Here is a 26195-nt window from a genome sequence, read left to right as displayed (position 1 = left end):
CCTAGAACCTTTATAGCCCAAATGAATATGGGATAATTCAATTATAGATATAATTCCTATGGACACCAAATTCCCCTATATAATTACACAAGTTTGAATCATGACATGTATAGTCCTTTATTGCATCAGTAAGGAATACCAAACTATAATAATCAATACACTTAGTAGTATAACCATTTTCAACAATGTTCACAAGGACAAAATCACTAGATTCCACATTAGTATCAATATGGGAACCCATATCAACACCAACAAAACATGTTTGTAAGGGGTCCAATGAATGTTGATAGGTACAAACAGATGGAATTCACACGTATTCTTGGGTATCCAAATCCCATTAGTGATGAACTAAGGAAGGTTATTCCAAAATTCTCAGGAAGTGGAGAAGCTTCATGGCAAGATCATGTGAGGGGTTTTTAGAATACATTGGGCAATTTTGATGTACAAGACGAGGATGTCTTCATGAGACTATTCATGTAGTCCCTCACAAAGGATGCCAAGGATTGGTATAAAAGTCTGCCGAACTCATCAATTCATAGTTGGAATGAATTCAAAACACTTTTTGTGGAATGGTATGGGAGCCTTATAGATCCAAAGTTTACTTTGCATGAGATTGCAAACATCCAAAAAGAATATAATGAATTAGTGTCCAATTTTAATATGAGATTCATGAAGTTATTGAACAAATTTCCCCCTCATTTGAAACTAAATGATTTCATGAGTTAATTGTTTTATATTGATGCCTTTGATCCTAAGACAGGATATGAGTTGAGGACAAGAAACCCCCCAAATCTGAATGAAGCCTTCAAATATACAGTTATTAATGAATGCATGTAGTAGGAAAGCTTCAGGTAAAACAAACAAGAGAGATGATGATCGATTATACAACCCTAAAACACAAAACACGAAAGTCAAGGAGGAAGATAAAATGGATAAATTCATAAGTGCTTTGAACGAACTTACCCATAAAGTCACAAGAAATGATAGACCTCAATTGCAGAAGGAATGATAGACCAAGATTACATGATATGATATATAAAACCAATTGAAAAGATGGTAGACTTGTTGATAAAAAGAAAGAAATTCTTGACCTATTAAAGAAGAAAAATAATTATTTGTGGAGGAAACTCCATGGTGCATAGCTTGCAACCTACCACACTCCCCATTGCAATGTATTGTAGCTCAAAATATCCAGTATGATGAAGAAGGGTACCATGGAAATGAAGAATATGATGATAGCCGAACTATCAACATGTTGTCGACAACAGGAGAATATGAATCATTTGATGATGATGGTTGTGACTATGATGTTACTTGCCAAAGACAAGGTAAGAAATGACATCAACAGGAAGTATTTTCAGATAGTGATGATAACACCGACATAAAAGCTTGGGGAAGAAATGATATGGTATCATTAAGGAGACCCTTTGAAGAAGAAATTAAATCCCTCACCGGGGCTACTGTAGAGGAGGCCAACATAAATTATAACCCGAGGAATAGGACTATAAATCAAGATCAAGGTAAGACGGTTAGTATGTTCATAAAAGAATAGAATATCAAAAATGTTGATACAAGGGAATTTAAAAACAAGGGAATGCAAAGATAGTAGTTACTAAACATAATTTAAATACACCAATAAATCAAGAGCATCAGAAAAATAATGCTCCATAGATAGAAACTCTTAAGTCCTGTACCTCACAAACAACTGCATTTGATATTACAAATGTGTTGTCATAGATGAAGATATATGTTCCTCTACTTGAAATGATGAAGATCCCATAATATAAGAATAGTACCATGACCTAATTTTTGAAGCTCCTTTTGGTTTGAATAAGACCAAGAATGAAAAGAAAGATAAATCAGTGGACTTAGGACAAAATAAATAAGCTCTTGAAATATACTTGGGAACTACTCTTCATGATGACCCATCCTAGGTGGATCCTTTCTATCTGACATTATTGATAAACAACAAACTAATGATAAATTGCACGATTGATTCAGGAGTAGCAATAAATGTGATGCCTTTGGGATTCATGAAAGAGCTTGGGTTGGAGGTTGATGATCATTATGGCACTTGCTACACTATAGATAATAGGTCAATCCATGTTGTAGGAGTTTTAAAGAATGTAGAGATAAAAATAGCATCATGTCCAGAGGATACTTACAAAATAGACATCATAGTCATTGATGTACCCCCCAACTATGGGATGTTACTCTCAAGATAGTGGACAAGACTTGTGGGAGGAAGCATCCAGTTGGACTTGTCATATGATATAGTCCCTGTGAATGGAAAGAAAGTGTGAATTGAAAGGGAGACATGCTCACCCCATATTATTGAATATCTCAATACTGATCCTATGGTGAATTTCTATGACATTGAAATAGGAAATTTTACTGTGTAAATAGAAAAATTGGAATTGAAGAATAGTGATCCAATTATAAGTCACACATAAAAATATGTTGAAGGTATTTGGTAAATGTTCTTTGATGGGGCATGCAGTAAAGATGGAAATGGAGCTGGAGTGGTTTTTGTCTCCCTTGAAGGAAAGACATTCAAGCATTCCTTCTTGTTATCCTTTGAATGCACAAATAATATTGCAAAATATGAAGCCCTTTTGATAGGATTAAATTTGGCAATCAAACATGGGATAAAAGTGTTAACTATTTTTGGAGATTTTGAGCGGATAGTCTCAAAGTAAGGTCCAAATACTTATCAAAGAATAAAAGTCTCAACCAATATAAAAAATGCAGTTTGGGACTGTTTGAAATGTTTGATGATTTTTCTATAAATTGGGTAGACTGCCTAAAAATATGATAGTAGACTTTCTTGCCAATATAGCTCTGAGGTAGGATGATGTTACCATGGCTAATATTTCAGAGGCGAAGATAAAGGCCAGATGATCTATCTTGGATAACATATATAGTTGGCAAGTGTTTAAAGATGATGATGATTTGGTGGAGTTATTATAGTGCATTGATAAATATGAAGCTCAAGAAATAGACTTCAATGCTTTTGTGGAGAATGTTGATGGAAAAGATATGGTCTTTGGGAAGGAGGTGGTGCAGTTAAAAACAAATAAAATCCCAAGGGGGTTGGTTTCCCTTGAAAGAGTCTTTGACAAAAATGATGCCCCAACTAAAAGTATCATAGTAGAACAAGACAATTTGGAGGAAATAAATCTAGGAACTGAACACTCTCCAAAAAAAGTGTACGTAGGGAAAAAGATATCTCCCAATGCTAGAGACATGTTGATTGCTTTGTTAAGAAACTACTGACATGTATTTGCATGGTCCTATGAAGATTTTAAAGCATATAGAGAGGACCTTTTTCAACATGAGACCTCACTAAAAACTGATGCAAAACCATTCAAACAAAAGCAAAGGCCTATAAACTCGACTTTGGCACCCAAGATGCAAGAAGGGCTAATGGAGTTAAGGGATGGAGGAATCATAAAGCCTATTAGGCACTCCTCTTAGGTCTCAAACTTGGTACCAACAAGAAAGAACAATGGAGACATAAGACTATGTGTAGATTTTAGGAACTTAAATATTTCCTCTCTCAAAGACAATTACCCCTTGCCAAAAATGGATGCATTGTTACAAATAGTTATATGGTGTGAATTGATATCCATGATGGATGCTTTTTTAGGATATAATAAGGTTAAAGTTAAGGAATCAGAATAATACAAGATAACCTTCACGACCCCATGGGGTACATATATCTATGTCAGGATGCCATTTGGATTAACAAATGTAGGAGCTACATTTTAGCCGGCCATGGATGTGGCATTTGCAAATATGATCAATGCCAACATGTTGGTATATCAAGATGACATCACAACATATTCAAAGAAGGAGGAAGACCATTGCATGTACCTTGAGAAAATATTTCTCAATGAATTGGTGTATGGGATATCCTTGAAACCTAAGAAATGTCAATTTGTAGTCACTGAAGGTAATCTTTTGGGGCACATAGTATCAAAAGAAGGAATGAGGATAGATCCTAACCGGGTAGAAACCATTGAAAAAATTCCAATCCCTAAGACAGTAAAAGCCATTCAATCATTTTTTAGCTAGATAAATTTATTAGGAGATTCATTTCAAACTTTGCTGAAATTATCAAACCAATATCTAAGATTTTGAAAAAGGGAGCAGTGATTAATTGGACATTCAAAGCAATAGATGCCTTTGTGGATATCAAGAGGGCCACCAAAGAAGCTCCTATTTTGAAATCACCTGATTTTGGTAAGCTATTTCAGATAATCTCCTTTGCTTCTTGTAATACTATAGATGTTGCTATATTGCAGAAGAATGAAGAGGGACACAAACAACCTATATCTTTCTTCAGTAAGTCTCTCCAAGATGTTGAGCTAAAATATGACATAAATGAGAAACAAGCATATGCTCTAGTTAAGGCTATAAAAATATTTAGGCCATATTTACTTGGTGTAGAAATCATAGCTTATGTCCCAAACCCAACAATAAAATCTACATTTTTAGACAGACAGATGTGAATGGAAGAAGATGCAGGTGGATAAATCAAATCCAAGAGTTCAACCTAGATATCCAAATCACTAAGTTGGCTAGGGGGCAACGATTGGCCAAGTTAATGGAAGAATCAAATCTAGAAGCGACACAAATAAACAACGTGGAGCTAAAATATACCATCCTGAGTATTGATAGAACACCATGGTATATAGATATAGTATATTACTTGAAAAATATGACATGTTCGAAAGGATTGAATGAAAATTAGAAGAGGATGTTGAAACTATAGGCTACTAAATATGTGATCTTTGAGGGAGACCTCTATTGGAAAAATAAAAATGGATTATTACTTCTATGTTTGGATGAGGAACAATCTAAAAAGGTTTTAGAAGAAATGCATTCTGGTATCTGTGGAGGACATTTTTCGGCCAAAACTATAGCTCACAAGGTACTTAGGTCTGGATACTATTGGTCTAGTGTTTTTAATGATGCATATAATTATGTGAGAAAATGCGAACCCTGTCAAAGGTTCTGAGGAAAATTGAAATACCAAGGAGCCTTTCTTTTGAGACCAATGTACATAGAAGCACCTTTCAAACAATGGGGGATGGATTATATAGGAGAAATCTTAGATAAATCCAATGGAGGACACCAGTGGATTTTGGTTGCCACTGACTATTTTACCAAGTGTGCTAAAGCAATTGTTGGTGACAACAAGGTAGGAAAACTGAGAGGGGGGTAAATTAGTTTTCACCAGATTAAACAATTTAAGTACAATCTTAGTTCTGAACAATTTCAACAAGAATAAAGATAAACACAATAACACTAACACACATAACACCAAGATTTTGATGTGGAAAACCTGGTTAAGGAAAAAACCATGGTGGGAACCTACCCACAATAATATGATGCTCTGCATTAGTATATGTAAATATTACAATGGGGAATGCACATGCATTCAGGCACACTGCCTAGAGCTCATTACTCAAATTGCAATGACCCAGAAGGCTACAACCCTTAGGGAAGGTTCACTACCTTACAAAGATATTCATACTCCAATCTGGTTGAGATGAACTGCAAAGATAGCATTTGCTAATGCCTAATAGTTTTGGTAAGAATAATTGTCTTTCCTGTAATAATCACTACTCAATACACCACACTGAAAGATGAATTCTCTTATTCACACATACACCACTCTTTAATAATGCAGACATGTCCCTGACACCCAAATTACATGAATATTACACCTATTTATACAAGTCATCAACCTTGACTACAAGGTCGGCCAAACCCTCAACACCTAATTATAAAATTACATCACATGATACATGAATCATCCACCAGACCAATACAATTCCATAGATGGCATATCATGGACCCAAATCAACTCCTCGAACATGCAACACCACCAAAAATATCACCAAGATCAACTCCACTACACCACACCACCGAAAATACCGCATAACACAAAGAATATCACCTTACCCATAAGATATTCAAGAACATGCACAATGACCAATGCAAACCACCAAAAAAAATAGGACATGATTAGGAAACAACAACAAGCACATTAGAACCATCTGCAATAGTTGAACCAACACCACTTAATCAAATCTTCATCGATTAACACACTAACACTCAAGAACACTCAACAATAACAACTCAGACAAGAAAGATAGCTTGCGGAGCACCAATTCACTAACCATCTGAAATGTAGATACACATGAACATCCCAAACACTCTCCCAAATTTGCAACTCAAGATATGATCATACCGGAGCACAATGGATCAAATACCAAAACACTACATCACTGAACACTGAAAAACTAATCTCCATACTGGAATCCATAACTCAATTAAATCATCACATAGAATTGTGAAATAAATAAAGAATGAAGTATCTCTAGTTGATTCAACATACCAAATAGATAAACCAACTAGATCAACTCACTGCAAACACCAGATCACCAAAACAAATCTTTGCAACACAAAAACACAGGAATATGTTGACATCAATGATAACAACATATCCTAGCAGCAACAATATCCAACAATCCCCCCCTTTGGCATTGATGGAAACATATGAATGTGAAAAAAAATCAATGGAAAGGAATAAATCATCACCCGCAAACTCCCCCTAAAATCATGCACACAAAGCTCCAAAGATAAGGCAGTTTTTCACATGCTTCTCTCCCCCTTTGACAAAAATGCCAAAGATATAGACAAATCATGCTTCTCTCCCCAAACCAGATAATATTCCCCTCTAAGAAGGACAATCTATCCTCCATAGGATAAACTCACAAATTTGAACAACACACTAACTACCTCAGCCGAGTAGCAACACCAACTCATCAACCCGGATAAGAAGATAAGATTGTGGAGTTCACTGGATTGATGCATCTCAATGCACCTATTTCTCATCAGGAGGGGCAAAAACCCCTAAATTGTATCTTAAATAAATAAATATATCTGCAGGCAAAGGCTTAGTAAAAATATTTGAAATCTGATCCTTTGTAGATATATACTCCAATTTGACTTCCTCATTACTGACCTTCTCCCTCAAGAAATGATACTTAATTGATATATGCTTTGTTTTAGAATGCAGTACCAAATTCTTGGGAATATTGATAACACTTGAATTGCCATAGTAAATAATAGTAGGCTCATCATACACAAATCTAATGTCCTTCAACATTCGCTTCATCCAAACTACCCGAGTATAGTTACTAACAACAACAATGTATTCAACTTCAACATTAGACAGAGATATAGTATCTCGTTTCTTACTCTCCCATGAAATCAACTTCTTCCCCAAAAAGAAATCTCCATCTGTAGTGCTCTTCTGATCATCAACATCACCTGCCTAATCATCATTAGTGTAGGCACATAGCATGAAATCATCATTCTTCAGATACCATAAGCCATAATCAACAGTCCTCTTCAAGTATCTGAAAATCCTCTTCACAGCAGTAACATGAGTCTCTTTAGGATCATCCTGCATAATATCTGGCACAAAGACAAACAACATGCATAATATCTGGTCTAGTCTGGGTTAAGTAGAGAAATCCATCAACCATAGATCTATACAAAGTTTGATTAACTTTCTAAGATTCATCATTCTTAGACAACTTCCATCCAATCACCATAGGAGTTCCAAAAGGTTTAGAATCCGCTAACCCAAACTTTTTCAACAATTCCTTCACATACTTAGATTAAAAGATAAATTTTTTTTTACCGGTCTGAGTAATCTACAATCTTAAGAAGAATTTCATCTCACCTATCATAGCCATCTCAAACTCCTTTTGTATATCATCCACAAACTTCATACTTAAATCATCATCACCTCCAAAAATAATGTCATCCACAAACACTTCAACAATCAAAATGTTATCTTTATCAACCTTAAAGTATAAATTACTATCAACAATACCTTTACAAAATCCCAACTTCATTAAATACTTATCCAATCTAGCATACCAGGCTCTAGGGGCTTGCTTCAGTCCATATAGTGCTTTCTTCAATTTGCATACCATATCTCCTTAGTTTGATAATGAAAATCCATCCAATTGCTCAATGTAGACTTCCTCTTTCATATCATCATTAAAAAATTCTGACTTAACATCTATTTGATATACCTTGAAATTCTTGTAAGCAACATATGCAAGCAACAATCTAACAACTTCAATTCTAGCTACAGGAGCAAAAGTCTCTTCATAATAAATACCTTCCATATGTGAATGTCCCTTACATACCAACTTGGCTTTGTTTCTAACCACTTCATCGACTTCATTCAATTTATTCTGGAACACCCATTTACTGTCAATTACATTCTTGACTTTAGGTCTCGAAACAAGCTCCCATGTATTATTCTTCTCAATTTGATTAAGCTCTTCTTCTATTGATTTTATCCAATTCACATCTTTACATGCTTCAACAACATATTTAACCTAGATTTTGGAAATAAAGCATATCTCTTCAGCAACAAGTCTTCTCCTAGTCATCACACCTTTGTTCTTATCACCAATAATCTGATTCTCTAAATGATTCAATCTCACATACCTCAGAGTCTTGAACTTCTTCACCAACAACAATAATATACGAATTAACTGTCTCTACTAGAGAATTTTACTTTAAGATCTCAGTCTGCACAGGCTTTGAAACAACATCTCAATCATCAAACTCATATCCGCATTCTTTGATCCGCTTCCCATGACATTCATCAACCTTCACATTTGCACTTTCCACTATCTTTTGTAGTATCCTATTGTAGCACCGATAGGCCTTGCTCTTACTAGAATATGTTGGAAATTGACACTCATTTGGTTTCTTATGTTGTTATTTATGGAAACATTGGCAACATATTTTGGTTAATTGACACCGACACTTATAGACACTTCACTGACATCAAGCATTTCAAAGGTAACTGGCAAATTGGTGCAGGAGCACCTAGTTTTGAGTCCAGTTTCTTCATTTTGGTGTGTTTGTTCATAGGTTGGTTTGGAGTGGTGAATAAGAGTCTTCTCTTAGGTCTTCATATGTTTTTTTAATACTTTGGTAGGTTGAATGTCCTTAGGACAATGCATTTGCTCAATTTTGGCTTGTAAGCCCTTGTAAGCCTAAAATGGCATAATCTAGCATATTGATGAAAAATGCCTTGAATAGCCTTTTTTGGAATTGATACATGTTAATGTAATGGTTTTTAGTCATCCTAGATGGTTTGGAGGAGAAAACAAAGTATGTAAGGTAAAAATGCACTTTTTGGCAAACGTTGTCAAAGTTGCTTGACAACATTTTGCAACGTTGAGCAACTTTTTGTATTTTTGAGAAAAGGGTTGGTTAGGAAACTGATGGAGAGTTAATTAGGACAAAAATGGAATATAAATTCCCCAAGAATGAATTTAATGAGGTTTTTGAATGCCTGGAGTAGATTGGAATACAAATTGGAGACCAATTTTGAGTTTTACATTGCATTTTTCAAGAATTAGAGCATCACTCTGTACTTAATGGATTGATTGCATTGCTGTTATTTTCTTGTTGTTTTGTATATGTTCTTGTAATGCTCAGGAAGAAATTTGGTTAGTTTTATTGTAGGTTTGAATAGAGTTTTTAATTTTGCAAGCTCTTGGTCTGAGTAAGGGTTTGAGAGGCCCAAACATGGTTCCAGCTTTCAAAGTCCTTTGAGTTCTTCTCAATAACCCTTGGGAATCGAGCCATGTAACCTTTGTATAGTGTATATATATTTTATTTTCCTTTGGAGGTCATTGAAAGGCCAATGAGAATCATTTCCTAGGCGAGCTCAATCATAGCCCAGTTAGGAAATGAATGAGATTATGCAAGTGTTTGCAGGAATGAGAAAGGTTGGAGTTTCAGAGTGATTGGAATGAATAAGTGAGGTGTGGTAGAGTATATGTGTGAGTTTGGAGGTGTGGAAGATCAAGGAAGACACCAAACCCTTGGAAAAAGATCAAAACAAGCCTAAAACCACCTAAAACAAGAATTTCTTGGGTTTCGTACCTATACGGATAGGCTGAAATTCCTCACTTCATAAATTGGAAAGAACTTCCAAAAGGGTATCCTAATCATCAAGAGTTTGTGTGGAACTTTGGGGAAATTGTGAGAAAATCCACAAAAACCGGTTAGGTAGGGCTAATTTGGGCTCTAGGGCTACTAGGCCTAGAAAATAAGGAAAGGAAGGAGTGATGGGAAAATGAAGCAAATCCCCACTCAAAACTAGTTGATCACCCTTGGAAAACATCATGAACACTTAATACAACCTTTGCAAGCATTTTTTAGGAGTTTGAGATTGTAAGGTTGGATTTACCCTTGTGAATCTCAACCATGCCTGAGCAACTAGTGAGCACATCTTGATTGGGAGCACTCTTAGAGTGTTAAGGTGTCTAAATTGTTTAGTAGACCAGATGAATAATGAATGAATCCCACTAAGAAAATACCTGACTACCACTAAACAAGGAAATAGCTCTCTTTGGGTATACCTCCCCATCACAAACTAGGTACTGGTATGGGAAGCCGACATCACTTGGAGATCCGACAAAGGATAGTATTATGAAAAAGAATTTTATAATTCATATGTTTTTGTAATGATCCGACATCTATTATCAATTTATATGTAAGCCAACATATGGCATAAATGTTTGTAAGGGTATATAAGTCAATCTATTAGGTCATTTAAGATATAACATTAGAGATTAGATCTAACATGCGAAGTTTATGTATGCGAGATCATTTGTATGTGAAAGTAATATTCTATAATGATTTGTAACTCATAAGGTGTATGTTATTCAGCAAGGGTTTAGGGTTTAAGAACTGGAATAGTCAGAGCCTTAATTGAAACTCAATCAGGCATAGCAAATGCATTATATGAGTTCAATTTTGTTGTTTTGTATCAGAAAGTGATTGTAGTCAGTGAGACTCTTCATGATGAGTAGTGTTCTCTAGGAAGTGTGCCTTCCTTCATCTGCAAGTCCCTATTATATGTAATATATGTTCATATGGCCAGTGGACTGATATTGTGGGTCACAAATCCCACCGTGGTTTTTCCACATTGAGGTTTTCCACATATAAAATCTCTATGTCATGGTGTTCATTTATGTGATTGCAATATTTGTTTCAGTTACTTAAATTTATGTTTACCAGCTGATGAATGAATGTTTTGATAAGGCTAAAATCTTACATTATGGTAGAACACTGATTCACCCCCCTCTTAGTATTCTTAGATTCCAACAACTGGTATCAGAGCTTTGTGCCTCGGAGGAAGACTAACAACTTGAGGGAGATCCTAAATCTAGAATCCATGGAGATGTGTTTAAGGCAGCAACTTGAAGTTGCTCTTGAAGAGTTTGAAGCTGAAAAGGTTAAGAACATAAAGGTGGAAGATGAACTTAGATCTGCAAAATAATTCATTGTCACTCTACAAGAAAAGCTATCAAATACTCGAGCCAAAAGGAAGGAACTCTGGGAACAAATGCAAGATCAAGATGATGAAGAAAATGACACTCTTAAGAACCTATGTCAGAAGATAAGTCAAGAAAATGAAGTTATAAAAAATAAAACACAAGCCCTAATTATGAGGATGGAAAAAGAAATTGAAGACCAAAAGAAAATGGAAGAAGACCTTTATAGATCATTCAAGGACAAATATGAAGAATGCATCAGGTTAGCTCATGAAAATGATGTGTTGAGAACAAAGTTAGTGCAATTCCAAAATAATAAACAAGAACTTGAAAGACAAATGACAATCCTAAGAGATGATCGGACTATTGCAAATGAGTATAAGGACAAATTCAAGGCTAGTTCAACAAAACTTAATGAATTATTGGAGAGTCAAAGGTAGAATAAAGACTCCAGAGGACTTGGATTTGAACAAGCTCAGAGCTCCAATATTGCAAATGAAGATTAGACATCCAGTAAGGAGGATGATCAAAACAACCTTAACCAAAAGACACCAGTAAGACAATTCAATGCTCACAAATTTAATGGTAGATGCCTTGTTTTTAATAAATTTGGTCATATGGCTAGACAATGTAGAAGTAGAGTAAATTAGAATTATTCTGGATATATAAAAGTAATTCAAATGAACAATGTTACATATTATGAATGCAACAAGATTGGACACATAGCCAAGTTTTGTAGAAGCAAAAATCCACCGGTTGATGGAACAAATGATAAAGGAAAGCAAAAGATCAATGAGATATGACATGATCATACCAAGAGATGGGCCAGGAAGTCAGATAATCAATCATGTCATGCCCAAACTTTTGGGCACAAATGGAATAATTTTTTTTTTTTAAAACACATAACTTAATAAAACTAAAATATCATTTAAAAACCATCTTATTTTTTTTTTCAAGTTAAATACAACGTAGAGTTCATATTAAGTAAAGGTAACTATGTATGCATTTTGGAGCTAAACTAATATGACTAAGGGATCATTCTCAGCTTAATAACTCACATGTTATGCTAATTTAATTATCTACACTATTTTCATCATGCATAGTAGAAAGAATAGACTTTTATTTTTCCAATAATAAGAATGCAGCAAATATTTTATTTCAACAACTATAGGAACTTAATCCTTAGATAACACCCTTGTTTTTTTTGCAAAAATAACTTAATAGGAAAATACATTTCTTTTAAAAGCATATAGAATACAAAGTAGTCAATATTACAAAAATGTGTGATACCCATCTAGTCTCTCATTTCCATTAAATGAGGACTTGAAATAAAAATGAATGCACTTCCTCTATATTTTTTTTGAAATAAATACAACATATAACTTTCCTTTTTACATTGCTGCAAATGAAATACAATATTCCCTTCCCCAAGCTTTTCTACAAGTCAAATAAAAACCAGCAACTCGTAGCTTTCTTTAGCTTTTTCTTCCCAAGCAACCTGCAAATAAAAACATAAGGCTTGACCATGGAGTGCTCACCTCCCAGCCTAGGCTTACTAGAAGCCACCCCCGAGCTTGGAGAACCAAGCACTAGACAGGTTACACACATGCAAACACAACAAGCAAGGGGTAAACACACCACAATAATTTTCCCAACCAAGGCTACACTTCACCACAAATTGTGATGATTTTCCAAGGGTGGAAGTGGACCAAATACCATTGGGGAGACTGCAAGCATGGAACATCTCAAGCCACCTCATGGCAACCAAATACAACACAAGTCCATCCCCACATCCTTATGCCCCCCAAAGGCATATAAGCCATATCATATCTCCTTATGACCCCCAAATGCATAAACAAGGCTATGTAGTAAGGGTCACAAAAGAACACCCTTGAGATCACTCTCTTAATGAGAGCCTCTCACCCAAGGCTGTCAAACTTCTTCCACCCCAAGACCATCCTACTCTCCCAAGAGTAGAAGGCCTTGGATACTCCCAATACAAGAAAATGCATAAAAGAAATGAAGGGGAAAATCACATATTCTTTCACAAAGTAAAATAAAAATAAACAACTCTTTCATACAAGCATTTCTTCAAACATACATATGCAACATAAACAAAAAGAGAGCAAGAACCAACCTTAATCTACCCAAAGGTTTTGCTAGATCTTGTTGGGGATGAGCAGCCCAAATCCACACAACCTTTTCACCAACACTTAGCCAAAATTCTATCCTACAACTATTCTTCTCAAAATTGCATAATCTCCACCAATGGAGAGTGGGTGATTAACTCACTAAGTCCCTAATCCTTGCCTAAGAAGACCTCTCTCACTCTTCCCAACCCCTTGGATAGAGTGAGAGTTCCCATTGGTTGGTCTTCCCAACCTCTTACATGTTGCTAAAACTAGAAAGAGAAAAGGTAAGAGAGGATGGGGAAGAGAGTCTGACATCAAAAGGGAAGGTTGTCTATCCTAGGAGGAACCTTCTAAGTTGAATTTTCGCTGACCTTGGAAAAACCACTTTTTGAGGTGACTAAACAGTCACATGGGAGTAGTCACATGCTTAAAAATACCCCTAACCCATAGGTATACCCTTTGGATCTTTGGAAAAGCCCTAAAACTAACCCTAGGAGTCCATTTGACCCCTTAGAAACCCAATTGAAGTTAACCTACGGGTCAAACCTGAGTTGACCACTCCCAAGACTCCCTACCCAAGGCAAATTTGGGACCACACTCAAATGTTTGGAATGGGCTTTGGTAGAAACAAACTCCCCAAGAGACAAGTCAAAATCAATGACACTAATCAGCACGTGTCAAGTGACACAACAAAATACATTACAAAAGTACACATGGAATTTGTCTCTTGTTGGATTTACACAAGTTAATAAATTCAATTCAACACACATGCAACATTTACTTTCACAAATAAAATACGATACAAACGGGGTGTTGTCTCTCTAAATAGACAACCCCTGGCTTCACAAACGTACATAGGTCTAGGTTTGGTTCTCCATAATATTTCCATGGTCACATGGATAATTTTCCCATGCATCTCAATTTACACATTAGTAATTCCAAATAACCACATATATTATTAAACACATGAATTTGAATACACATCAAACACTCATACAATTGACAGTAATAAATCAATATCTCATATATCCCAATTAATCCACATAAGCAATTATCATAATCCTCAAAATTTGATGCATTCATAATATATGCATTCTATTTCTATCATCATAATAAAGTCTTGCAAATCCAATAATGACATACATCATGTCAAAGTAATTCTATTCTAGCATCATATAAAGTTTCATATCCATAATGCATAAAAATGAAGCATCAATATACATCAATGTTATCCAAATCATGGAATCATATAAGTTCAAAATCCATAATGCAATAAAATAAAGCATCCATAATGGTCTCAACATAAAAATAACAAAAATACTAGGATGAGTCGGGGTAGGGCCTCACAAATCGGGAGGTGAAACTGGTCCGGTTACTCAATCGGTGGAGCAGAATGTTCCTGCACCAGCAGGGAGCTCATTCAAAAACTGAGGTAGATGCCTTAGGGGTAGAAAAATTTCATGCAAATCCTACATATTCCCTAGGAAAGGGATTTGGAAGGATGTTCCAGACTTCTGAAAAGTTTATTCGACATACATATGTTGACTCGAGATCCGGTATGTCTCACCGAAATGCATTTATGTTGATGGTGAATTAGGGTTTTTTGAAGGATAAAAGGAAGAATTCACTTCAGTATGTTCACCTTGCATTCAAAGAGATATAGAGCGAGTCAGAGGCGATTCAGAGTGATTAGAAGCAACCATCAGATATTTTAACTACACTCGAAGGAGATATCTAGGGTTTATCACCGATGACTATTTCTTGGTATTTTTTGCAATTCAATCATTCAAATTAGAGGCTGGTTCTTCTTCTATCCCTATTTTTGTTGAAAATCCTACTGTAGTAGAGGTTAAGGACCGTCCAAGACCAATATTCAAGAGATGCCCACATATTGCAACTCTGGATGATTCGGTCGACGCTTTTTCAAGGGTTCTTGAAGGCATAGTTTATGTTGAAGATGTCAGAGCTTACATCCACTGCAACCTAGAGGACTTGGGAACAACTGAGATAATGTCAATGTAAATATCTAAACTATTGAATGACTCCAGAATCATCAAGCCTAAATTCAAGCATATTGCAGTCCTAGGGTTAATCAGAATCTTGGTTATTCCTAAGTTTGAGGATGAGATAATCTGGTACGTACTGAGTAGAGTCCATGGTGAATTTATTTGGTTGGATAGACCCCATAAGATCACCAAGGAAGCAATTAGGGCCATCACCAACTTACCTCAGATAGGTCAGAAACCAGAGAAGAAGATATCAGATGACCAGATCAACAAGCTCATAGGTGCAACCTCTAATAATCAGTCAATGAGAGTCAGTACCATTACTGACAAGGATGTCAAATTCATCAGTATGATTATAGGTTACAAGGTAATCTAGTTTAACTGACTTAACTTTGTTTCTAGCTCTTGAATTTTTGTTGCATATCAAATGTTAAAGAAGGATGAAAAGTATGATCTATGTGAATGGAGGAAAGAAGTGTTGATTATGAACTTAGGCAAGATTAACGGTGAAAAGAAAGGATTTTTCTGGTATGGAAATCTGTTAGTGTACTTAATGCTTTTCTTCTTCAATGAGATACCGAGTTTGGGAAAAAAGCAATGGGCCTTTGATATACCGATAGGCAGGCAGATTAAGGGTGCAATCACCAATTTGGGAAACTTAAGAGATGACAAAGTTTGGGGATACTTCAAATCATTTCAGAAAGCCATGAAGTCAAGGGGAAGAATTCCAAAGAACATAGTTGAGAAATACTCAACTGAAATCTGTTTCATGGTGAAAATTGATGAAACTCTTCTGGAAGCTATAATACCCTGGAAGATATGGATTGAGGAAATGGGTTATGAGGTAGAAGCGAGTATTTTGGATGCATATGCTAGGATGATTATTGATGCACTGACATGAATCTTAAAAATCATTTGGGACAACAAAGCAGAAAGAATTTGAAGTGAAAATTGAATTCCATCAGAAGAATAGAGAGATGCAATAGAGAAAAGTTAGTCAATTTGTTGAAAAGGTTTCAAAAGACATCTAGACTATAATTGATGCATCATCAGCCAAAGAAGTCAAGAAGAGGAAACAACCTGAATCTCTCCTTGCACCAATTACTTCAGATATTGAGACTGAGGATGAAATTCCTTTATCTTTCAAAAGGATGCAAAGAAAGAAGGTTGAAGATCCAAAGGAGAAATATGAGAAGACAAGGAAGCAATTGTCAAGAAAGGTAACCATTAAGATGCCGACAAGTCAACCAGTTGGAAGGAAGCCCACTCAAAAGAAAGGGCTAGTGAAAGAAACTCCTGCATCATTTGGCAAGAAGAAGAAGGAAGACATAGCTGAAGCTATTGAAACTGGTAATGTAACTATCATTCCACCTAGATGAGATAACAAAGGATGGTATGTTGAAGAAAATTCCACATTATTATGAACATTTGGATGATAATAAACAAAAATAAGTTGTGGAGGTAGTTTTGTTATACTTGGACATATATAAGAAGGCTTTATTAGAGATTGCAAAGAAAATACCGACACAATTGTATAACAACCTAAATGCTAGAAGATTATCTGCTATGGAGGAAGACCAACACATAAAGATTCAAGCATTATTAAATAATTATGGTTTAATTACCCTAGAGGAGATGGATAGGTGGTGTCTTGACACTACAAATAGAACAATCTTTAGAAACAGGCACATGACAGTTAGCCTTATGGATGGTAGAGTCAAAGAAATAATCAATGAAATGAATGAGGCATGGGTTAAATTCTTTATTGACAACCCTGATTTCTTTACATCACCAAAAGATAATCCTAAGTTTGACACTTTAGACATCCCAGTTGATGGAAAATGCAAAGGTGTAGTGGATAGCCCATCCACAATTTTGAAAGATGCCAAGGAATTGGATGCGGAATCTCTAGCAGATGCAAATGTACAAAATAAAGAGGAGATACATGAAGAGAAGGATAGTGTACATATTGAACAGGTTATATATGTTAAGGACAATAGTCCTCTAGATCAAAATGAAAAGGTTATGGATACAACAAATGTGTAATTGACAGTAACAGATGCTACACCAAGTGGAAAAGCCATCGGTGCAAAAGAAGATGATATAGGAGAAAACAAACCAGAAGAGAAAGGTGAAGAGAAAAATTAGGAAGAAGAGAAGGAAAAGGAAGTTCAAACAGAGATAAGTATTCCTGCACAATCATCAGAGATAAAGGGAGAGGAATCCGTCAGGGAACTGACATCTAGGACTACATTGTTGGCAATTACCACTGCTAATGTTGAACAAAAGAGCATAGCAAAGATGAGTTCAACCGAGCTCATGATGATTGCAGCTCAGAAAATGATCAAGGAAGGGACTGAGGAAAAGAAAATAATTGAGCATTCCATTCCAATCTTGCACCAGTTAGTCCCAAAATGCCAAATTGATAAGGGAGAAAGCCCATCTGGCAAGCTCAAGATGCTGACTGAACATGTCTCAAAGGAATTTTCAATCACTGCAACAAATCTCTAATCGACATGCTCTAGACCAGTTTGCTCAGGCCAAGAGGACCACTTTTAATCAGTTGATTGAATCGAATAAGGTACAAATAGCTAATAGATTGAAAATGATTGATAATTCTTTATGGCAATGTACACATATTTACCGGGTATGCTACAATTCAAGTTTACTCACAATAGGTATAGACAAAAGCATTAAAGATGTTCAAAACACAATTACGGGCATTGTAAATAACTTTGATGGCTTCTAGATTCAAGGGGATAAGGCTCCAAGCTCGGATGGCTTTCTTATGTTTTTATTTCAAGAATATTGGCATATTGTTGGGGAAGACATGGCCAATGCTCTCAAAGAATTCTTTGGATCCAGAATAATTCTTAAGGAAATCAATTCTACTTTTATTGCTCTAATTCCTAAGGTGGTTGGAGCTGATTCTATGGGAAAGTTTAGGCCACTAAGTCTTTGTAATTATTTTTACAAGATTATTTTAAAAGTCCCGACTTCTAGATTTTTGGCAGTTCTCCCCTTTGTTATCTCTGAGGAGCAAAAAGGATTTGTCCTAGATAGGCAGTTTTTGGATTCTATTATTGTTGTGCACGAGAATATCCACTCTCTTAATCCTGAAAACAAAGAGGGATTTCTTATAAAGTTGGATCTGGCAAAAGCCTATGATAGAGTGGAATGGCAGGTTCTTTTCAGGGTCATGAAGGCCTTTGGATTTGATGAGAAGGTTATTAAATTTTACTAGAGAATTGATATCTACTCCAAATTTTTCTATTCTTATTAATGGATCTCCGTCTAGATTTTTTAAATCTTCTAGGGGTCTTAGGCAAGGAGACCGTATTTCGCCTATTCTTTTCACTATCTTGGCGAAATGTTTGAGCAGATTGATTCAAAAGTTGAAAATGAATAAAACCATCAAAGGGTTGCAACCCTCTTCTGCTAATGTCTCCTGTACACATCAATAGTTTGTTGATGATACAATTTTATTGGGATATTCTTCTGTTAGTGAAGCTGCTACCTTCAAAGGTTCTCTCAGATCTTATTCTCTGGCTATTGGACAACAGGTTAATTGGGAGATAGCTGCTATTTACTTCATCAATACCCCATTATTGAGGTAGCATAGGATTGCTAACATAATTGGTTGTAAGGTGGAGCTGCTCCCATCTATTTATTTGGGTCTCCCTCTTGGTTTGGATCCTCCAAACTCTTTTTGGAATTCATTAATTGACAAACTCAACAAAAAATTGGCAGGTTGGAAAGGATCTATGCTATCTCAGGTTGGTAGGCTTCAACTTCTTCAAGCTACTCTTCAGAATATGCCTATTTATGCTCTTAGCTTGTTTAGTATACCGATTAAATTTGCTGAAGCTTTAGAAAGAATTCAGAAAATATTTCTTTGGTCAGGTGTAGAAGATAAGAAAAGGATAGTGTTGGTTGCCTAGGATAAAGTCTGTAATCCTAAGAGCAATGGGGGATTAGGTATTAAATCTCTCAAACCTTTCAACAAAGCCTTGCTTGCTAATCAATTTGGAGGGCTTTTGGTATTAAGAAAGATTGGAGTAGGGTGTGGTTTGATAAATATATACATAACCAGCCAATTCATTCTCTTCTCTATTATGAAGATATCCCTGCTGGTTCTTTTATATGGAATAGTATGATCAAATCTATAAAAGTTGCTAAAGCTGGAGCTGGATGGGTCCTTGGCAAAGGTGATAAAATCAGGTTTTGGGAGGATATCTGGATTAAATATGAACCTCTTTTTAACTAGGATTGTAGCCAATTTATTGAAGAATTCAAAATGAGGTATGGTTCTATGGTTTGTAATTATTGGAAGGAGAATAAATGGGCCAGACTTGATGAAGTTTATGCTAGATTTTCATTGCTCCAACATGATTTGTTGTCCTTTCCTATTAGTAAAGATTTTGATGATGTGTTCCTTTGGAAGAGAAATCCTAGGGGTAATTTTACTGTTGCCTCTGATTTTAAAAAAATTGTTACTCAGTCTTGCAACCCAATATGGACTAAAATTTGGAATAGATTCCTCATTCCTAAAGTTAACATATTTTTTTGGCTTGCAACTCATAACAAGATTCTTACCATTGATAAATTGGCTCAAAGAGGATTCATGTTTCCTAATAGGTGTGAGTTATGTCAGAAAGAGGCTGAATCTATGGATCATTTCTTTATTCATTGTTCTTTTACCTGGGAAATCTGAAGTAAAGTTTGGTTGGAATGGAAAGTTGATTGGGTTATGCATAATAGTCTTAAGGAAGTCATCTTGCAATGGATCTTCCCTACCAAACTTCTTCTCATTAAGACCCTCTGGTCGTTTGTCCTTCCTATGACCTGTTGGCATATATGGAAGGAGAGAAACAATAGAATTTTTAGGGAGGCTAAGTGTTCTTCTCAGGTGGTTTTTGAAAAGATTTTCAGGGCTATTAAATAAAACGTCAATGCCATTCACAAAAACAAGCAGTGTAGCTATTTTAACATGAATGATAATGAGAAAAGCATCCTCACTAAATGGAAGTTGATACACAAGGTCTGCAAATCTGATATGAAGAGTGATAAGTCGATGCTTTGACATGTTTTTATCATGACTCTTAGGGTTTTTGGTATCTTTTGGGTTGCGTTGTGATAGTAAAGTATTGTGAATTGACTATATGTAATCCATGTTTTAAAACTGAACTTAAGAAATCATGTTTGAACTTTGTTGGTTAATTCCTGCAGCCATGCCAATTTATTCCTGCAGCCAAATGATTTGTCCCTGTGATATGCAGATTATTTAGGATAATGTCATATGTGGTTAATGAATGTATTAATTGAGTAAGATACATATGCATGTCCTTGTATGTTGTTTTTGTTTTAGTGCAGATAATAATTGATGCTGCGGTGGATGATTTTCTTTCGTGCCTAAGGACTGGAGAATCACGTATAGATAACTGGAGCTCAAACTGAAGGGGATTTGAGCAAGTGCAATGTATGGCATAATCAGAGCAGTTATACTTCACCATGGGAGTTTTAACTCTGGTGCATATTGAATTTGCAAAATATCGCTTTGGTGTGCAAAGACTATGGTTCGGTTTCAGATCCACAGTTCTTGTAGCCAAGCTCTCAGTTATCTCCTTCATCTAACAATTATCCACCTCTTCTTCTAGGCGTAACTTGAGTTGTCCATGGTAGTTGATCTTTTCTTTATAATAAGTTCTTCCATCTTTCTTAGAGTTAGACAAGATGGAAAGGAATTGAGCAGAGTTTTGACAAGCATTCTGAATTTTCTCTTTTGGAATATGTAATCATTTTCAGGAAGAAATGAATAAGAATATGTTGTTCTGATCTGTTAATAGTACTTTGCTGGGAGTTTGATATCACTCATCCAAGGGGGCCCACTTGGTGAGTGATCCTATGTTTATGATCATTGAAGTTAGTTTTTAATTAGTTGTAGTAGAAGTTCATGATTGGATTATTCCTGCAGCCACTGGAAATAGATCCATTGACTATTCCTAAAGCCAAGACAAAACGGTGTGATTTCTGTTATTTTTATTAGATCATTTCAGTAGTGTTCTGTGAAGCTTTCATGTAGCCTTTTATGATTTCCATTCCTATCTTTCTTTTCTGCATAATGTTAGTTACTGCAGTAATGCAAAATAATCATTTAAGGAGCCTAGTGCATATATATTGCAGACCCATTTCAAGTTTTACATTCCTGGATTGATAACTAAATGAACACCAGCCATGAAAATAGTAAACTCTCCCATATGACTATCCAAACTTCAGATTGAGATTTCAATTAGAGGTATCATTATTATCATTATAGTTGGGGTAGACATTTTTGGCACCGTTGCTGAGGATGGTGTCAAGCTAAGAACCTTTTATGATTATTTTAGTTTCTAGTTAATTGTTTGTAATTTCATGAATCTACATGCATAATAGAAGAAGAGATGCCAGAGGTAGATTTCTGCCCACTCATACTACTCATGTAGAAGATAATTTTCCAGATATAAACCCTTTTGCTAAACTGTATCAAGTCCCATAGAATTTGAATCACCCTAAGTCTAAATTTCCAGAAGGTAGTCTTTAGTTCCTTTTCGGTCCACAAGAAGAAGAATTTCCTATAGTAACAACCCCCACAAGTCCAATGCAAGGGAATCCACCTCCTGTTGGGAATAATCCACCACCACCACTTGGTCCAACATTTGTGTTTGCCATCTCTGACCAACATGATAATGCTAACCTCAAGAACATTCCAACATCTTCACTTCCTAAATTCTATGGGTCAGTGATAGAGGATCTGGATACATTTTTGTTTGAGTTTGATGTTCTCTTTAGGAGTTTTGACTATACTACAAATGCCCATAGACTAAAAAATTTTCCAGCCACTTTGAAGGAGTCATCCTTGAGATGGTTTATGAGCTTGGGTAGTAGCACAATCAACACATGGGATGAGATGAAATAGTTGTTTCTTGTAAAATACAAAGATTCTTGTAGAGGCACTGATCGTCATGGGGATGATATCTTTAGAATAACACAAAGTGAAGATGAGAGCCTTGAGGATTATCTAGAAAGGTTTTTGTTTAGTGTCAAGAAGTCCAAGCATAGTACTCTGAATGAAGATTCCCTCAAATTGATATTCTTGAGGGGTATTAGTGATGAATGCACCAATTCCTTAGATCTCATGGGAGGAGGTGACATTACACAATCTACTTGGGCTGAAATAGGACAAATTTGCAAGAAGTATTCCAGATCTACTTCTAAGAATAGGAGATTTAAGCCAGGGGCACCATCAGCAGTGTCTGGAACTGGAGTTTCTAGTTTGGAACTTAGCCATCTATTAAAATATTTCAAGGAGGACATTATAAACAATATGGCTACTCAGTTGGATACATTGGCAGCTAAGAAGAAGCATGAGGAAGCTGATGCATTTCATGCAAAATTTTGTCATCATTGTAAGCAATAGAAGAAAGATTGTAGATGTAAGATGGTTGCAAATGTTGAAGTACCTAATTTCAAACCAATTCAAGGTGAGGATGAACAAGTCTTCTATGTTGCTCAAAGAAGACCAAATTTTCAAAGACAAGGTATGCCACCTGATCCACTTTCCTTTTCTAGTTATAGTGGTAATTCTTATGCACCAAATAGCCAATGGCAACCACGATATTCTCAAAGTTTTGGTAATTATCCACATTGGTATGGATCATAAGGCCAAGGACAACACTTTGCTAATCAAATCCCCCAGTGGCAGCAGCCACAGGGAAACTGGTATCCACCTCAAGGTTCAGGGAACCAGTTTCAAGGGAATTGGCAACCTACCTCTCAATGGAGGGGAAACCCATCATGGTCATCCCAATCTTCTGGATATCAGCCCCCTGCTTAGCAGCCACAACCTCCTTCTTTAATGCCTCCTCTTGCAACTACAACTGCACCTCCTAAGCCAATGCAGCTGCCTACTCAACCGTTACCTAATCCAAATATCAAATCTCAGCAACAACAACAAGCTTATTCAACTGATGCTAATCAATACCTAGCCTATTCTTTATCACTAGATGATATTCACCTTCGATCTGGGACAACTCTACCTAATCCCTCTCATCCAGTTATTACTGAGGTACAAGAAGAGCAACCAATCTCTGATCCTAAAGATGTAATACCTCAGAATCAAATATTACCACCATTTTCCCATAGATTGAAAGACAAAGAAGTTTCCACCGAACAACAACAAAGCTTTGATATTCTTGATCAACTGAAGCACATTTGTGTTAAAATTCCATTGTTGCAAGCAATAAAGAATGTTCCTATATATGGTAAGGCATTGAGAGAAGCATGCCTAAATAAGCCTAGAAGAAAGAAAAAGGATCCACAAATAGTTCATGTTATGGGTCAATTGGCTAATATTATGTTAGGAAAAATTGCTATTCCAAAGTATTCTGATCGAGGTAGTCCTGTTGTGAGTATAGTCATTAATGGCAGTCAAATAAAAAATATTTTAGTTGATCTAGGGGCAGCCATTAATGTAATGACAAGGGAAGTAATGAAACATCTAGAGATAGATAGTTTAAGGGCTACACTCACAGTTCTCCAACTTGCTGATGGCTCTGTAGTAAGACCTAATGGTATCATAGAAGATATAGTAGTTATTCTAGATTCCTGGGAATATCCTATAGACTTTATGATTTTATCTCCAAAAGAAACATTGGGGGGATATCTAGTCATTTTGGGAAGACCATGGTTTGCCACAACTAATGCATATATTGGGTGTAGATCAGGGGACATGACTATTTCAGATGGTAGTTCCACAAAAATATTAGCCTTGTATTCCCCAGCACAACCTCAGCTTGAGCAATAGCAAGCTGTTTGGCCTATTTTGGGAGAGGAATCTGAAGAAATTGACTCTATTAATCACCTTATGATGATTAATCAAGTGTGACTCATGCAGTTATATGATGAAGAATCAATTCTTTATAAGATCCTGATAAATGAATTAATAGAAGACCAAGAATTGCAGGAATTGGTTACGAATATTGCAAGTTTGGACTTTCTTGTAGCCACTGATATCTTGCATACCTTGTTGCCGCAGGAATTGTCTTATTCTCATTTTTTTGATATAAATCAGATTGATCTTACTATCAAGATAGAGGTGGAATTGAATAAATATTTGAACATCAATAAGAATATAATAGACACTCAAAAGGATAGCCTAGTAGACTTGCTAAAACTCCATAGAAACGCTTTTGCATGGGATTACAAGGATATGAATGGAATTGATCCAGTAGTTTGTACTCATCGCATTTACATAAAGGATGAGTGTTGCCCCCTCAGACAACCTCAAAGAAGAGTCAACCCTGCCTTGAAGGAGATAGTTAAAGAAGAATTGCATAAATTGTTGAAAGATGGGTTTATCTATCCTATCTCTGACAGTCAATGGGTATCAGCTTTGGTGATAGTTCCTAAAAAGGGAGGCAAATGGAGAGTATGTGTTGATTATAGAGCCTTAAACTTAGCCACAAGGAAGGATCATTTTCCACTGCCATTTGTGGATTAGGTATTGGATTCTCTTACTGGTAAGAGATATTTTTCATTCTTGGATGGATTTAGTGGCTATAATCAGATACAAATAGCTCCTGAGGATAAGGAGAAAACAACATTTTACTTGCCCATGGGGCACTTATGCATATTTTGTTCTTCCTTTTGGGTTGTGTAATGCTCCAGCCACTTTTCAAAGGGCAGTGATTAGTATTTTTTCTGATATTTCTCAAGATATTATGGAAATTTACATGGATGACTTTACAACTTATGGCTTTGAATTTGATCAAGCATTAGGTAATTTGAAAATTTTTTTGTAGCGGTGTGAAGACTACAACTTGTCTCTAAATAGTGAGCAGTGTTTCATTATGATGGAAGAAGGAATAGTCCTTGGTCATCATATATCTGTACAAGGCATACAAGTGGATCCAACAAAGATTGAGGTTATTCAACATATTAATGACCCTGTGAAGCAAAAAGATGTGAGAAGTTTTCTTGGCCATGCTGGATACTACAGAAGGTTTATCAAAGATTTCAGCAAAATTGCAAGTCCCTTATATTCACTACTTACTAAAGATGCAAAATTTAAATGGACCTTAGCATGCAATGAAGCTTTTTTAAAGCTTAAGCATGCTTTGACTCAAGCACCAGTTCTAAGAGGACCTAATTGGTCTCTACCATTCCAAATCTACACTGATGCATCTAATTATGCTGTAGGAGTAGTGTTGGGAAAAAAAGTTGACAAGTTGGAAAATGCAATATATTATATCAGCAAGAATTTGCAGGGACCTGAATTGAATTATATAGTTACTGAAAAGGAAATGCTAGCTGTCATATATGCCCTTAACAAGTTTAGACACTATATTATAGGGTATCCCATATTTGTGCATACAGGTCATACTGCAATTAGATATCTCATGAATAAGCCATCAATCACCGGTAGACTGGCTCGTTGGTTATTGTTGATGCAGGAATTTGATATCACAGTTGTTGATAAGCCAAGGAAGTCTAATATTGTTGCAGATTATCTTTCACATATTCAATTGCAAGAAGATTCTACAATGATAGATGACACTTTTCTAGATGAGCATTTGTTTCTCATACGGGCTCATACTCCATGGTATGCTGATATTGCCAAC

The sequence above is a fragment of the Cryptomeria japonica genome, chromosome 4 (assembly GCF_030272615.1).
Source record: "Cryptomeria japonica chromosome 4, Sugi_1.0, whole genome shotgun sequence".
Taxonomy (NCBI): domain Eukaryota; kingdom Viridiplantae; phylum Streptophyta; class Pinopsida; order Cupressales; family Cupressaceae; genus Cryptomeria; species Cryptomeria japonica.
Note: the sequence above shows the minus strand (reverse complement) of the source record.